The sequence below is a fragment of the Pseudopipra pipra genome, chromosome 3, assembly GCF_036250125.1.
Source record: "Pseudopipra pipra isolate bDixPip1 chromosome 3, bDixPip1.hap1, whole genome shotgun sequence".
Lineage (NCBI taxonomy): Eukaryota > Metazoa > Chordata > Aves > Passeriformes > Pipridae > Pseudopipra > Pseudopipra pipra.
Window position 1 is genome coordinate 37,417 of NC_087551.1, and position 10,693 is coordinate 48,109.

Sequence of the window (10,693 nt, forward strand, 5' to 3'; positions counted from 1 at the left end):
CACTGGCTATTTTTAGGCTGCTTTTCTTCCACAGCTCCTTTCCTCCCGGCTGAAACCTCCTGGCACATTCAGGGCTTATCTGGAGGGAAGCCCCTCTGAAGTATTTCCTCTCGTGGCAATTCTGTGGGATGAAGAAGCAAAAAAAGCACATCAAGAGCTCCTTCTCCCCCCTTCCTTCGCAAACACCCTCCCAGTTTGTCCTTGGCAGCTCCATCCCCCCGGCACCCGCACCCGACGCTTCGGCTCCGCTGGGAAAGGCAAGTGCAGAAGCAAGTTCAGTGCTGGGCAGGGGCTCCCTGGGGAACGGCACTTCAGTGCTTTAGTCCGTGGCCTTTCCTGCTGCCCTCCCTCCTGGAGGCAGAGGATCACCCGGCCCTTGTTTCTCCCACGCTCGCAGACCCAGGTCCTGCTCCTTTGGCCCCACTTTTCTTAGCAGACCCGGCCTCATTTTCCAGGGTCCCCAGGAAACTTCTGCACTTGACCCATTGCTAAGTGCAGAGCACAGGGCAAGGGAAGGACAAATTTCTTGGCACCCACCCCCTGGAATTTTCCTTCTCCGCAGCACGCTCCCGTTCCCGCTGTCTCTGGAGGTGCCCGCACGAGTCCTCCTTCTCCCAGCACCTCACAGAATGTCCTTTTCACCCGGGTCCTGCTTACCGTCGGCCAACAAAACACGCTGACAACATTTTTCAGGATGCCAGTGGAGAGATATTAGAGCACACTGCACAGGGAAGCTGAGCCTGCCCCATCCCTGGAAGTGTTCCAGGCCAGGCTGGACGGGACTCGGAGCAACCGGGGACAGTGGAAGGTGTCCCTGCCCACGGAAGACAGGCTGGCCTTTGAAGGTCCCCTTCAAACCAAATCGCTCTGGGATTCCCCTCCAAAAGCACTACCAAAGGGACACAGCAATCAAAGCAGAGGGACTGCACTCCCAGCTTTTCTTACCTGCAGGCACACACAGCACAGCAGCTTGCTAAAGGTAAGGTTTCTATCTGCACAGAAACCCAGCAATGAACACCTGCTCTAAGGGGACAGAAAGCTGCTTGTGGATCCCAGACACAGGACAGACTCCATCAGCACCTACTCGCCTCATCTAAGGAACAGTGCAGCCAACAGCAGAGCTTTCTCATATTCTGATCTGACTGTTTCGCCTTTTCTAAAGTATTTCATTATTTCTAGTAGGTCCACTGCTTTAGCTACACAGCGGGGTTTCTTCCAAACCTGTGACTGACACAGGAAGAGCTAAGTGTGACCAATCCCACAGGAACTAAAGCCCTGCTCCTCTAACATGGAGCTGCTTTCACATTTCTGCTGTGAGGACAAAGAAGCACTGTACTACTTCACAAGGCAAACTCTTCAGAAAACTTGTGCAGTAAACTTTATCTTCCTGGGGAGGTACCTGCCAGTGTGCTGCCCTGCACACACACGCTGCCCATGTCCTTCCACAAGTGTTCCAGCTGCTCTCTCTTTTGTTTATTTTGAGCTTTCTCCCGTAGACAAAGATTTACATGTGGATTCTGAGAACATTTAAAACATCAGGAGAAGAGAAACCTCACCCAAACCCAGCAGCCTGTCCCCCAGTCAGAGAGCAGAAGTCACTACGCAGGTCTTACATTTCAACTCAGGTTACACAGAACTTCTGACTAAGCGTGGAAAGCAACCTCCAGTCAGGTGGGATTCTAGGACGTTTTCAGCAGCGCCGGGAAGCCAAACTCTGTGTAGCTGTGCCTGCAGAGAACTGTCCTTTGGACAGCCAGAACTCAAGGTGAGCAGAGCTACTGATTTTGGCACTGCGATTCAGTCTTTCTTACTAAGTCAAACTAGTACTCTTCACTGGTGCAGGAAGATACAGGGATAGTCTCAACAAATCCCTTTGGAAATTTATTTTTAAGAACTCTCTGTCCATCTGAATGGAAGACACAATCTTATTTCCCAATCATTTTCACACAATTAGCTCAAGTATTAGCACTAAACCAGTGAGCAACATCTGTTTTACAAAATCTTTAGTTTTGTAAAGATATGCTCCACCACATCTAGGAAAAAAAAGGCAAATGGTGGACTCCCTCAGGACAGGAGTTTTCCCACAGTGAGTACGACTAGTAAATGAAATGTTAGACCCTCTCAACATAAAGGCAATTGTGTGCCTAAAAGCGACCCAAGATACACTGTTCAGGTGTAAAACAGCTAAAAACACTTACCAGTGTTTTTCTCAGGCGCTCGTATTCTGGCCGATACTCTCTGAAAAGGTGAATAAAGGGAGTGCATTCAGTCTGAAAAACACATGATTTGGATTGCATAAGGATCATCCTGGAGGCTTCTTTTTACTCACAAAAAAAAGTTTTCTCTAGGCTTTCATGTTTGAGAGACATTTCAGAAAGACAGTACTTTTTTCCCCCGATTTGGATTCTGAAACCAATGGATGCAAAATCAATGAACATACTTCATTAAAACAGCAACAATTCAAAACTTGGTATGGAACTACAAGAAAAAAATTACTTCACAGACTTGCTGGCACAGATAGCTTTTACTTTTTCACGGAACAGCACAAAAAATCATCCCTGAATAGTTCCTTTTTACTGCTGCTTTTTATGCTGATACTGGACACCCTAAGCTACCTTGGCTATGGCAACTGTACACTCCTTCAAATCAAAGGAGCAGACTCATGAATCAGGACCTTCAGGAAGTGGTCACTGGGTCGCGGACCAGAAGTTATCCCCTTACCTCTCCTATTCATCTACAGCTTTAGAAAGCTGGGTAAAAATCTCCCCCAGTCCTGTGCCAAACACTGCAGAAACACCAACCACCTGGAAAAGAGAACACACCAGAACTAGAGAGTAACTGAGCCAGATTTTTAATACAGAAAAAAAACCAAAATAAAAACAAACAAACAAACAATCCCCCACAACGACAACAAAAAAAATCAACACCACCGAAAAACCCAACAACGACGAACTACTAATCTAAACCTAACAACACCCATTTAATCAGCACAGTGGCCTAAGAGTGGGCAGTAACACTTCTGCTTCTGTCCAGCCCGCTTTCAAACTCTTCCTCCACTTGCTGTTCATGTTTGTTACTTCTGCTTTTTGGCTGTCGGTGATTTTGTGTTTGGTGAGTTGTTGGGGTATTTTGGGGGGTGTTTCTTTGGGGAAGGAGGTTTGTTTGGTACTTTGTAACACTGTAGGGCAATTCAAAAGAAAGGTCAAGTCTTTCTGCTGTTTACTTCTTTACTGTTAATAACCCGAGTTCTCATTCTGCATCTAGGGTTATAAGTGGTTAGCAAGTATCAGTGTACTAGAATTAAAGTGCAAAAGAGACAACAAGAACTGACCTTTTGGCTCTGAAATAGTCTAATACTTTTTATTTAGCCAAAGCACATTTAAAAGGTCCCCAGAACAGCAAGAGAGGGAGAATTTAATCAGTTGCTATGACAATACATTCAAAATGCACATCTACTTTCTAATTTCAACTTGTCTCTCATTACACTTCTGGCCATTTGTTCTGCTCGTATTAAATCAATTCTCTAAAAATACCTTGAATTAAGACTATTACCAGCCAGAATCCTACATCCTCTAACGAAAATTCTCCCTCTTTTTCATAGGCAAGACAGTCTCAACTACTGACTTCCAAATGGAAGACCTTTCCCAACACAGCCTTGCATTTGATCATTAATACAGTAAATATGCAGACAGCTCTCCAAAGGATTTTAAGCATTAAGGCCAGGCGCTGTGCCAATATATATCAATATTTATACTTTCCCTGCACTTCAGTACAAGCTGCCTTTTACTCCGTAATCCTCTTCATATGACCTGCTCTCCATCCAGTGCTCCAACAGTCCTGACAGGCAGATAAACATGACCTGATCAGCAAATAAGGAACAGGAAGTATGTTAGTTCTGTATATGGGACCACTACAATCCCTTTTGAAATTCTGTATATTGTTCCACATAGGACACTTACAATAGTTTTGGTTTGGCTCTGTTATCATTATCTACATGAATGGAATCATTTCGTTCCTGTAATATCCACACAGCCGAGAAGGCTTGCTTTTTCTTTAGTAAAAGCTGATGACAAACACAATCAGCTAAAACCTTTAGCACAGACTATGGGATCATTAACAGCCTCCAGTGTATACTGTTGTCAGAGAAACAATTAATTTGTCCTCTCAAAACCTGGCTGAGTGGAATAACAATCTTCTTCTTGCACAAGCAAATCTAAAGGGGTTTTTTGTTCATTTATTTGCTTTGGAGATTCTTTCCCTTCTTCCTATGTAGTACATTGCCCAACTGTACTTGACACTTTCAGAACAAGGAAAATTACCTCAGGTGGGAAATGCTGCAGCAAAGAACACTGCCTCTTACCAGCCTATCTGAGCTTTCATCTTGTGATTAATCACAGTTCAATATTAAATTATTCAGGCTGCCATTCAGTGTGACAAGCTGCAGTGTAACAAGCTGCAGTGTGACCTCAACACAGGTCATCAACAGATTACAGTTCAAAAGGGCAGTGCCAAGCCCCTTTAGAGAAGGACAGAATGGTGGGGGTTGGACAATACCTCTGGAGATCATCTAGTCCAGTCTCTCCTGCTCAAAAAGCGGGATTAGGCAGAAGAGGTTGCTCACAACTTTGCCTGAGCAAAAGTGTTTTAAGCATCTCCAGGGATGGAGACTCCACAATTTCTCTGGACCAGTCCAGAGGAGAACTTCTTAAGTTATTGTTTTCAGTGGGAAGGTAGGGACAGAAACAAGCGATCCCAAAACTTCAAACCCATCCCCACAGCGGTCCAGAGCAGCTTGAGCCCAGGCTCCTGCCTTCCCAGGGCCAGGCTCTTCTCTCTGCGAGGCACCCACCAGCCGGGCACTGCCCTGCCCGGCGGCCCCGAGCGCCTCAGGCGCCGGCCCGGCCAACGCCTCGCCCTGCGCGGGCGCCGCTTCCAAAATCACTACCCAAGAGACACAGCAATCAAAGCAGAGGGACTGCACTCCCAGCTTTTCTGACCTGCAGGCACACGCAGCACAGCACGTTGGACATAAAAGCCACAGGGTTAGTCCTGCCAGAGGCGTCCGGCACACCCACGGCGACCGAAGGGAAACAGGGAGCCTGGGAACACGGAGTAAAAGACACCTTAATTAGGACTACACTGAGCACTAGCCAGGTCATTCCCACAGACAGCTTCACCGTCCAGTCACACAAAAAGCACTGACCTACCGGGGCCTCAGTTAGGATGGCTCCTGACGCCGACACCTCCGTTTGCCCCGGGGGATCAAGAAGAACATCCCTGGGAAGAAGTCACCCCCAACAACAAAAAGGCAAAATTAGTGAAGCACGGGGTCCTCTTCTGATTAGATTGCCACCAGCATTCCATAGCAAATGCCACGACTATTCTGTGACAGACGAGAAAACCCTGTTCTCCCAAACAAACAGCGAGGAGATTTATGGGCACGCCTGGAAATTTCCTGTGAGGAACTTTTTGTAACTAAGGAGCAGGTGCTATCTTGAGTTGAAGGCATCCATTTGACAGACACTTAGTACAGCAAACTCTTCAGCAGAGCAATTAATTGCTGCCTATTTGAACAGCAGGGGAGAGAAAATGACAGTCGAAGGGAAGACAAGAAAAGCAGAACTGCAATCAGCAGACTTTTCTTCCATCTCTCCCGAGAAAGTCTAGTTTGTCTGTTCTAATAATTCTATGCCCTTTTCTACAGGAAACTTAGACCAAGGCTGAAAAAACAACTAGAAAACACGGAGAGAAGCTTTTTAGAATTTCACGTGATTTTCCCAAACCGATCCCAGAAAAGCAGAACTCGGTAGAATGTACTCACCTCGAGGCCTTTGGTCTTTTTTTCCATAAGCTTCGTCACCTGATTGAAAAAGCAGAGTAGACTCGGTATTTAGACTCACACCAGGAACACTTCCCCTTCGTTTCCTAAAAGAAACTACATTAATCTGCACAGCTGCAGGCGCGTCTCCAGCTGTTAAAGCCTTTCAGCTTTTCAAAGGGTGAGAATGCCCTGCGAAGGAAGGCTGAAAAATGCTCGGAGCCTGCCCAGGTCAAAGAGCCCCTCGATTTTGTCTGTGTTCCAGTCCCTGGCTAAAGAAAGGGCAGAAGAAGCGCAGCTGTTGCTTGCCTTTTCCCTCAGAGGTTTTGCCAGGCGCCGGGCCAGCCCGGGCACTGCGGGGGAAGGCCGGCAGCGCCCAAAGCCCGCCGCTTTCCCGGGGGCGTCGCTTGCGAGAGCGCCCCCGAGCGCCGGGCCCTGCCTCACAGTCGCCGCCTGGCGGACACGGCCGGGAGCGGCACTGCAGCCGCGCGCGGCACTGCAGCCGCCCCCCCCCCCCCCCCCACCTTGGCGAGACCCGCGGCGCCTTTCGCGCGTACGGGCCTTTGTTCCCTAAAACCTGCCCTTGCCTAGGAAAAGCTGAGCAGTTCACAGAGTTGCTGTTTCCAGCCCAGCTTCCCAAAGGATTTCTCTCTCCCGGCAGCACAGACAGGGGCCCCGAGGCAGCGCACACCCTCCCCGCGGGGGGGTGTGGTGCGTGTGCAATGCCAGGGCACATCCGAACCCGGCCCTGCGGCGGCACGCAGGTGCAAGTTTCTCCGCAGAGGCGAGAAACTTGCCTGTCGCTTCCCCTGCCTGCAGTCGCCGATGGCCGCGGGGGAGGCAGAAGAGCGGCCGCGCCCAGCTTACCCCGGGGACGATCTCCGTTGGATCTGGCGCCGTGGGTCGCTTCCTGGGGGGGGGGGAAGGCGGCGGCGCAGCTCCGACAGCATCTCCAGGGCACGGCGGGAGCGGAGGGGAGCGGGGGGGGGGGAGCGGGGGCGGGAGGGGAGCGGAGCGGAGCGGAACGAGGCGGGAGGGCGGGCGGAGCGCCGCGCGCGCGGCGCCGAGAGGGGACTGCCCTCGCCGGTGCCTGCCGCCGCCCACGAACCTGCCGCCCGCGCCCGGCGCCGCCGAGCGCCCCGCCCCGTCCCCACAGCGGGAAGCGGCGCGGCGAGACGGCGCTGCGGGCGCGGGGCGGGGGTCCGGGTCGCGGCGGAGGTCAGGCAAAAGGATAGGCGCCTCTCTGAGGCGAGGGGGGGGGGGGGGGGTGTGTGTGTGTGTGTGTCTCACGCCGCCATCTTTAGTGTGGTCGTTCCGGTCCTGGCGGCGCCATCTTTACTGTGGGCTTGGCGGACTTCCGGGACGGGGCCTTGGAGGACTTTCGGTCGCTCTCTACTTCCGGTGACCGAGTTTACCCAAATTAGCGTCCCTCCTGGCTAATTTCTGCGCCTTCACCCCAAAAAATCTTCATGTTATTCCCCCCACGCACACCCCGGGAGAGACGGGAGACCGCCAGTCCCGCCCTGCCGCCGGAACCGGCCCTTAACTCGAGCAGGGAGCGCTGCGCCGGCACGAGAGCCACTGCGCATGCGTCGCCGGTCCCGCTCCTGCCTGCCCTTACTTACCACGTGATCGCCGGCGTCTTGCCAACGACTGCGCACGCGCCGGCGTCGCCACCTTGGCCGCCCGACCGCCCGGCTTCGCTTTCTTACTGCGGCTCCCCCTCCACTTTTTCGGCTCCCTGGGGTTCCCCCACCCACATTTTGGGGTCCCCTTCTCACATTTTAGGGGTGATGACCCCGCAATTTACGGTTCGGGGGGGGGGGGGGGGGAGGAGAGGAAACGGGGTGCCCAAGAAGGGGTTTCTTTTTTTTTCTTTTTTTTTTTCTCTTTTATTTCATTTTCATTTTATTTCGTTATTAGGTTTTTTGCCCCCTTTTTTTTTTAATTTTCTTTTGTTTTTTATATTTCCTTTTTTATTTCGTTTATTTTTTATTCTCTTTATTTTTCATTTTCTCTCCCAGTGCTCCCCAACAACCCTCAGTAACACCCAGTGCTCCCCAGTGCACCCCAGTAACACCCAGTGCTCCTCAACAACCCCCAGTAACACCCAGTGCTCCCCAGTAAACACCCAGTGCTCCCAAACAACCCCCAGTAACACCCAGTGCTCCCCAAAAATTGACCCAAAACCTGACCCAAATCACCCCAAAAGCTGACCCAAAACTGACCCCAATCATCCCAAAAGCTGACCCAAAACTGACCCAAATCACCCCAAACAATGACCCCAAACTGACCCCAAAAACTGACCCAAATCATCCCAAAAACTGACCCAAAACTGCATTTATTTGGCATCATTTCCTCTCAAAAACAACATCTCCAATTTACTTGATTGCTAAAGCCATCATTTTAAAATCATCTCGGGAATCAAAAGGGACTGGAAAACACAAAGAAATCATTCCTGCACCCACCAAATCATTAGGAATTGGAACCCGATTCCCTCATCTCTCTCCTTGTTCTTCTTGGCTGGAAAACCTGATGAGAGACACAGCAAGCAAAGCAGAGGGACTGCACTCCCAGCTTTTCTGACCTGCAGGCACACAGCACAGCACGTTGGACATAAAAGCCACAGGGTTAGTCCTGCCAGAGGTGTCTGGCACACCCACGGCAACCGAAGGGAAAGAGGGAGCCTGGGAACACAGAGTAAAAGACACTTTAATTAGGACTACACCGAGCACTAGCCAGGTCATTCACACAGCTTCACTGTCCAGTCACACAAAAAGCACTCACCGAGGCCTCAGTTAGGATGGTTCCTGATGCTGACCAGGTGAATACCTCCCTGGAAGCCCGCTCCGCTCATGCCAGGCACTGGGGCTCACCCAGGGGGGCTTTGCCAAGCATCCAATGGAAATTAAAATTACAGCCTGGGCAGGAAATTAAAATTACAGTCCGGCAGGACCGCTCCTGGCCAAGGCCACCGGTCCCTGCAAGTCAGACCACTCACCACCCGGGGCGAGGATTATCGGGGGCACGCCTCCAGCTTTTATTCTCCAGAAACTCCAGTTCTTTCTGGCACCGCTTGCCAGAAAGTCTTCCCCTGCTGGAAGAGGTCACTTTAGTCTTTCGAGGGGCCAGACTGCCAAAGCCCGGCCAGTCCATTCCCACGAGGAAAGGTAGCTTGGTCTTGGACAGGATACTGGGGGGGGAGACACAAAATAAAAGTTTAATTTAAAACTTCCTGGAAGAGAAAGCAATTCAAACATAAGGCAGACAAGACTCGTGCAAAACTGAATTACATTGGACTTCAAAGGAGAATTATTTCCCTCTGCACCTCAGAGAACCCCAATTTTCACCCAGGTCCTGCTTGCCATCGTCCAACAAAACGTGCTGACAAAATTTTTCATGATGACAGTGGAGAGCTATTAAATGCACACTGCACAGGGAACCTGAGCCTGCCCCTGGATCCCTGCAAGTGTTCCAGGCCAGGCTGGATGGGACTTGGAGCATCCAGCCGGGGATGAGAGGGGAAGGTGTCCCTGCCCACGGAAGGCAGGGTGGCCTTTGAAGGTCCCCTTCAAACCAAATCGTTCTGGGATTCCCCTCCAAAATCACTACCCAAGAGACACGGTAATCAAAGCAGAGGGACTGCACTCCCAGCTTTTCTGACCTGCAGGCACACGCAGCACAGCACGTTGGACATAAAAGCCACGGGGTTAGTCCTGCCAGAGGCGTCCGGCACATCCACGGCGACCGAAGGGAAAGAGGGAGCCTGGGAACACGGAGTAAAAGACACTTTAATTAGGACTACACTGAGCAATAGCCAGGTCATTCCCACAGACAGCTTCACTGTCCAGTCACACAAAAAGCACTCACCGAGGCCTCAGTTAGGATGGTTCCTGACGCTGACCGGGTGAATGCCTCCCTGCAAGCCCGCTCTGCTCCTGCCAGGCACCGGGGCTCCCCCAGAGGGGCTTTGCCAAGCATCCAAGGGAAAATCAAAATTACAGCCTGGGCAAAGGCGCTTCCCACAGGACCGCTCCTGGCCAAGGCCACCGGTCCGTGCAAGTCAGACCACTGACCACCCGGGGCTGGGGATTTTCGGGGGCACGCTTCCAGCTTTTATTCTCCAGAGACTCCAGTTCTTCCTGGCACCCCTTGCTTCAGTCTTCCCCTGCTGGAAGAGGTCACTTTAGTCTTTCGAGGGGCCGGATTGCCAAAGCCCGGCCGGTCCATTCCCACGAGGAAAGAAAGGTAGCTTTGTCTTGTACAGGATGCTGAAGGGGGAGACACAAAATAAAAGTTTAATTTCAAATAACTGCCGAGAAGAGAAAGCAATTCAAACAGAAGGCAGACGAGACTCGTGCAAAACCCAATACATATGACTTCAAAGGAGAATTATTTCCCTCTGCACCTCAGAGAAGGCAATTTTCACCCGGGTCCCGCTTACCATCGTCGCACAAATGTTGTAGACGACAGGATAAAGACACTTTTAGACCACAGAATTGATCAATAACTTATCCAACTTTATTGCTGCGTGCTCTGTGCTTATAAAGGTTACAAATTAGCTTCATACATATTACAAAAGTTAAGCTCATCATTGGCTCCTAATTACCTAAGTTATATTTGCGCAAATGCTGTTTCTTTAACCTTCTTATGGTTACTTGTTTGCTATTTGCTCTGTTTTCTCATCTGCTATACGCTATTCTTCTGTCACGTACCCAGTTTCTCAAACACAGTGACCTTCTGATAGTTTTCTCTTACCGTGGGACCAGAGCTATAGCATCTCTCTCATGTCCTCTTTCTATTAACCATGTTTCAGCAATACTTTCCACACTTCCTCCGTTTTCTTTAGACAGTGTTAAAAATACATCATTCACT